The sequence below is a fragment of the Microcebus murinus genome, chromosome 4 (genome assembly GCF_040939455.1).
Source record: "Microcebus murinus isolate Inina chromosome 4, M.murinus_Inina_mat1.0, whole genome shotgun sequence".
Taxonomy (NCBI): Eukaryota; Metazoa; Chordata; class Mammalia; order Primates; family Cheirogaleidae; genus Microcebus; species Microcebus murinus.
The window spans coordinates 69,410,061-69,416,744 of record NC_134107.1 but is presented as its reverse complement, the minus strand read 5'-3'; positions in this window follow the sequence as shown (position 1 = coordinate 69,416,744).

The following is a 6,684-nucleotide window of genomic DNA, read 5'->3' as shown; positions in this document are numbered from 1 at the left end:
CAGGATTGAAAGGTAGATCTACTTTTAGTTCTTTGAGAACTGATCTCCATAGAGGTTATATTATTGTACATTCCCACCAACAGTGTATAAGTGTTCCCTTTTCATTGCATTTGTGCCAACATCTATTGTTTTTTTACTTTTTAATAATGGTCATTCTAATTGGAGTAAGATGGTATTTCACTGTGGTTTTAATTTGCATTTCCCTGATGATTAGTTATGTGCAGTATTTTTTTCATATGCTTTTTGGCCATTTGTATCTCTTCTTTTGAAAAATGCCTATTCATGTCATTTTCTCGTTTTTTAATAGGATTTTTTTGTGGGTTTCTTGTGTGCTGACTTGTTTGAGTTCCTTGTAGTTTCTGGATATTAGTCCTTTGTCAGACACATAGTTTGCAAATATTTTCTCACATTCTGTAGGTTGCCTATTTACTCTTTTGGTTATTTCTGTTGCTGTGCAGACACTGTATAGGTTAAGTAAGTAAGTCCCATTTGTATATTTTTTTATTGCATTTACTTTTGGGGTCATAGTCATAAATTCTTTGCCTAAGCCAATGTCCAGAGTAGTTTTTCGTAGTTTTCTTCTAGGATTTTTATTGTTTCAAGTCTTACTTTTAAGTCTTTCATCTAGCTTGAGTTAGCTTTTATATATGGTGAGAGATATGGATCCAGTTTCATTCTTCTGCATATGGCTATTCAGTTTTCCCAGCACCATTTACTGAATATGGTGTCCTTTCCCCATTGTATGTTTTTGTCTGTTTTATTGAAGATCAGTTGGTTATAGGTATATGGTTTTATTTCTGGGTTCTCTATTCTGTTCCGTTGATCTACTTTTATGCCAGTAAAGTGCTGTTTTGGTTACTGTAGCTTTGTAGTATAATTTGAAGACAGGTAGTGTGATGCCTCCAGTTTTATTTTGTTTCGTTTTGTTTTGTTAGTATTGTTTTAGGTATTTGGGCTCTTTTTTGGTTCCATATGAATTTTAGAATTGTTTTTTCTCATTCTATGAAAAATGACTTTGGTATTTTGATAGGGATTGCATTGAATCTATAGATTACTCTGGGCAGTATTGGGCAGTAATATTGATTCTTTTAATCCATAAACATTTTTTCCATTTGTTTTTATCATCTATGATTTCTTTTATCAGTGATTTATAGTTTTCCCTGTAAAGATCTTTCAGCTCCATGGTTAAATATATTAATAAGCATTTTATTTTGTTTGCAGGTATTGTAAATGGGAAAGAATTCTTGATTTTCTTTTCAGTTTGGTCATTCTTGGTGTATAGGATGCTATTGATTTTTGTATGTTGATTTCATAACCTGAGACTTTGCTGAGTTCATTTATCAAATCTGGGAGCCTTTGGAGGAGTCCTTAGGATTTTCTAGGTATGGAATTATATCATCAAACATATCAGATCATATCATCATCAAATCATATCAGATCATGTCACCAGAGATAATTTGATTTCCTCTTTACCAATTTGGTTGTGCTTTATTTCTTTCTCTTGTCTGATGGCTCTGGCTGGGACTTCCAGTAGTATGTTGAATAGTAGTGGCGAAATTGGGTATCCTTGTCTTGTTCCAGTTCTTAGAGGAAATGCTTTCAACTTTTCCCCATTCAGTATGATCTTGTCTGTGGGTTTGTCATATATGGATTTTATTATTAGGTCTATTCCTTTTATGCTGAGTTTTTGAAGGTTTTTATCCTGAAGCAATGTTGTATTTTTTTCAGATGTTTTTTCTGCATCTACTGAGATGATCACATAGTTTTTGTTTTGAATTCTGCTTATGTGGTGTTTCACATTTAATGACTTGAATATGTTGAACTACCCTTGTATTCCTGGATGGAAATCTACTTGATTTTTGTAAATTATTCTTTTAATGTGTTACTGGATTTGGTTTACTTGTATTTGTTGATGATTTTGCATCTATGTTCATGATGGATATTGGTCTGTAGTTTTCTTTATTTGTTGCATTCTTTCATGGCATTGGTGTCACAGTGATAAGTTAAGGAAGATTTTATCCTTCTTGATCTGTTGGAACAGCTTCAGTAGCAATGGCACCAGTTCTATGTATGCCTGGTAGAATTCAGCTGTGAATCCATCTGGTCCTAAGCATTTTTTTTTGGAGGGGAGGGGAAATGTTTTATTACTGCTTCAATCTTGCTACTTGTTATTGGTCTATTCATGAGTTCTATTTCTTTCTGGTTCAATCATGGGAGGTTGTATGTTTTCAGGAATTCATCCCTTTCTAGTTAGTGAGATTATAGTTGTTCATAATAATCTGTGATAATTTTTTTTTTCCTAAAACAGAGTCTCACTCTGTTACCCTGGCTAGAGTGCAGTGGAGTCATCATAGCTCACTTCAACCTCAAACTCCTAGGCTCATGTGATCCTCCTGCCTCAGCCTCCCACATAGCATGGACTACAAATGTGTACCTTGCCTGGCTAATTTTTTCTATTTTTAGTAGTGACAGGGTCTCACTCTTGCTCAGGATGGTCTCAAACTTCTGACTTCAAATGATTCTCCTGCCACGGCCTTCCAGAGTGGTAGGATTACAAGCATATGTCACTGCACCTGGCCTGTGATAATCTTTTGTATTTCTGTGCTATCAGTTATAATGTCTCCTTTTTCAATTCTGATTATATTTATTTGGATTTTCTGTCTTCTTGGTTAATCTAGCTAGTGATTTGTCAATTTTGTTTATCTTCGAAGAACCAACTTTTTGTTTTGTTAATTCTTTGCATTTCTTTTGGTCTCTATTTCATTTAGTTCTGCTCTAATCTTTCTTATTTTCTTACTTCTGCTAACCTTGAGTTTGGTTTGTTCATTTTTCTAGTTCCTTGAGGTGTGATGTTAGGTTGTCAGTTTGTGATCTTCCTACATTTTTGATGTGATCATTTAATGCTATAAACTTCCTTCTTAGCACTACTTTTTCTATGTTCCACATCTTTTGGTATGTTGTGTTTTCATTTTTATTCATTTCAAAAAAGTTTTATATTTCTGTCTTTATTTCTTCATTGACCCAGTGATGGTTTAGGACCATGTTGTTTAATTTCCATGTATTTGCATAGTGTCTGAAGTTCTTCTTTGTATTGATTTCTAGTTTTATTCCACTGTGGTCTAAGAAGATGCTTGATATGATTTTGATTTTTAAAAATTTCTTAAGACTTGTTTTGTGGTATAACATGTGGTCTATCTTGGAGAATGTGCTGATCAAAAGAATGTATAATCTGTAGTTGCTGGATAGAATGTTCTGTAAATACTTGTTAAATCTATTTGATCTAAAGTCCAATTTAATTTTAGTGTTTCTTTGTTGAATTTTCTGTCTCAGTGATCTATCTAGTGCTGTGAGTGGGGTGTTGAAGTTACCCTCTATTATTGTGTTGCTGTCTATCTCTTTTGGTGTGTAGTATTTGTTTTGTGACACTGGGTGCTCCAGTGTTGGGTGCATGTAGATTTAGGATTGTTATACCCTCTTGCTGAATTAATCCCTTTATCATTATGTAATGACCTTCTTTCTCCTTTTTAAAAAATGTTTTTCATTTAATTCTGTTTTATCTAATATAAGTATAGCTACTCCTGCTTGCTTTTGGTTTCTATTTGTGTGGAATCTGTGATTTCTGTGATGGCTTAGGGCACAATTATTAGTTGAGGACATGGTGAAGTTTTGCTGGGGGCTTGAATGCCAGCTGAGCTCATCTTCAGTCCCCAGTAGTGGCAGTACTGGTCTGTGTGTGCCTGATTTGAGGTCCCAGCGCAGTTTATGCTGGTGGCAATGTTAGTATGTCCTGGAGGGCTGATTCTTGGTCCTTCAGGTGGCTTATTCAAAAGCTATTATTAGGAGCAGAGGGATGGTTGTGTGGATGGGTTCTCAGGCCCATGAGCAGCTGGTGTTTTGTGGGAGGTGGCAGTAGTGGTGGTACAATCACCCACTAGGACCCAAGTGGTTCATATTGGTGTTACTGGGAGCTGCAATAGATTGGGCAGGCTAGTCCCTAGCCCCACAGATGCCTGTAACAGGTCAGTAGTTATTGTCCTAAGTGTGCTTAGGAGAGCTTACTCTTTCCTGTACCTTCCCAGCTGGGTGGTGGCTATAGCCACATCACCTTGAACTCAGGCCAAGGGTGGGGTGCAGCCTAGTGTTAAACCCTCACAATGGTGCGACTGTGGGCTGCAATCAAAGAGGGTGGAACCCTTTTCAGGTGAGTGGCATGAGCAAGAAACTGTGGGTGTGCAGCCTATTCACATCTCAGTCTCAGAGGAGACTGTAGCAGGTTGGTTGGAATTGTCTTAGGTGTGTGTAGGAGGGCTTGTGCTTCCCTGTCCTGCTTCAGTTGGCTGGTGGCTGCAGGTGCCTCAGCCCAAACTCAGCCCAAGGTGCAGCTCAGCTTTAAAATTCCAAAATAGTGTCTTAGGCCTGTGACCAGAGAAGTAGGACCCTGCCCAAGCAGGCTGCATTGATAGGAAACTATGGAGAGTGCAACTTACTCAAGACTTGGTCTCACAGCAGCCCATTGCAGGGTGGTGGGTATTGTTTTATATATGTGTTAGAAAGTCTGGTTTCCCTGTTCCTTCCCAACCAGGAAGAGGTAGTAGCCTTGCCAATCTAAATGTAGCCTGAGGGTGGGGTGCAACCCAGTGTTAAACTCTGAAAATGGGACCTTGGTCCTGTGACTGGAGAAGCTGGGGCCCATCCAGGTAAACATCTTGGGCAAAAAACTGGAAAATGCTTTCTGTTCATGTCTCAGTCTCAACAGAAGCCCACAGAAGAGTGGTGGGGACCTTCCTAAGGGTCTGTGGAAGTGCCTGGGCTCCTCTACCTCTCCTTGGAGACATGCAACATCTGCAGATGTGCTCTCAGTTCTCTGGTATCTAGGGTCTCAGAAAGGCACCCACTCGAGCTGCTGTAGGTTCATATGCCTGTGGGAATCTGTGTGGATTCCCTTTTTGGAGCAATATCTCTGTGTAATCTACAGGCAGCTCCCTATGTTAGGCACATGACCTGCGTGAGTCAGGGAGTTTTCTTGTAGCCAAATTGTAAAAGATCATCTCAGAATGTAGAGCCCTGGGGGGGGGGGCGTCTGTTTTAGTGTTTCCCCATGTCCAGGAGCCTCTCTGAGGTCTTGGCTAGTCCTTGGCCAGACAAGTTGCCTGGAACCTTCTCCTTACCCACTTTTCGTGTCTCCCATTATTTCTCTGGTGAATCCTAGAATTCTCTCTTAGACAATCTGTTCAAAATGTGAGAATCTGCTTACTATTCTGGTTCCTCTCTGTGGAGAGGCACATACTACCTGTATTTAGTCAGCCATCTTGATCCTGTCTCTATATTTCTCATTTTAAAGAGCATTGTAGCCTATTGTTTGTAATTTCAGAGTGAGCCAAGGAGTTTTAATACTGTCTATCCATTGTAGAGTTGCTTGACATTTAGGCTTCAGAGTGCCAAGGAAGTCTGTCATTAGTTTCTAAACTTTCACAGATTTAAAGATTTATTTTTATGAAAGTATAAAAGAAGGAACATTCACAGTCTTTTTATACATTTTGCCTTTTGTCTCAAGGTTTTAAGCAAACTAGCTTGGTCTGAATGGAATTTCACTAAAGTTTCTCTTTTTAAAAATTTTTTTAATTTATTTTTTATTTCAGGATATTATGAGGGTATAAACATTTTGGTTACATTTTATGTCTTTGCCTTGCCCAAGCAAGGATTAGAGGCATGCCCTTCCCCTCTACAATGCTCACTGTGTTCATCAGTTGTGAGTTTACCCTCCCCAACCCCCCAATCCCTGGAGAATATTACTACTATGTGAGCACTATAGTGCTGATCAGTCAGTGCCAATTTGATGGTGAGTACATGTAGAGCCCATTCTTTGATCTTGTGATACCTCACTTCAGATATCACTAAGGTTTCTCTATACCTATCTGTGTTTCCTAATTATGTACATAACATAAAACAACCAAATTATACAGAATAATGAGAAATAATGTTGAAAATGTAAAAAATAGCAAGAGTATGGGATACCTCAAATTCCAGACTAGGCATTTGCTCTCTTTTGTTTGCTATACTTGCAGGGAGACATTAGTTATTAAAAATAGGAGAGAAATAATCATAGTTATATTTTGATAAGATTAATATAGTATAGAAAAAATTATGCAGGCAATACTAGAGATGGAGATTAGATAGGTACCTTCAAATAAAAACTCAAGGACCTCTCATACTCAAAAGTTGAAAATCTAAAATATATTTTTCTCTCTCATATCTGGACTTCTACTGTTTGCTATCTTAGGGCTTGGCAACACCATCTATCTTGCACAAACCAGAAATCTGAGTCCCTCTATGTTACTTCCTAGAGGCTAATCAGTCATGAACTTCTATTGGTTTTCCTCCTAATTATCCTTTACAACTGTCATCTCTCATCTAGCTTCTAGGGGTGACTCTTCAGTCTCACAGATTCCACTCTTATCCTCCTTTCAGTCATTCTTCACATAGCATCTATGGAAATGTGTTATGCCAAACAATTTAGCTGAACTTGGGCTGTACATAGAAGGGAGAGGAATAGAAATATAGCCACAAATCTGCAATGCCTATGATGCTTGTGCCAGACAACCATAAACTTTTCTTTTGGAAATAAAGAAAAATTTGTTAAAACATATTTTTCTCTTACTAGAAAGAAATATAATTGTTATTGAG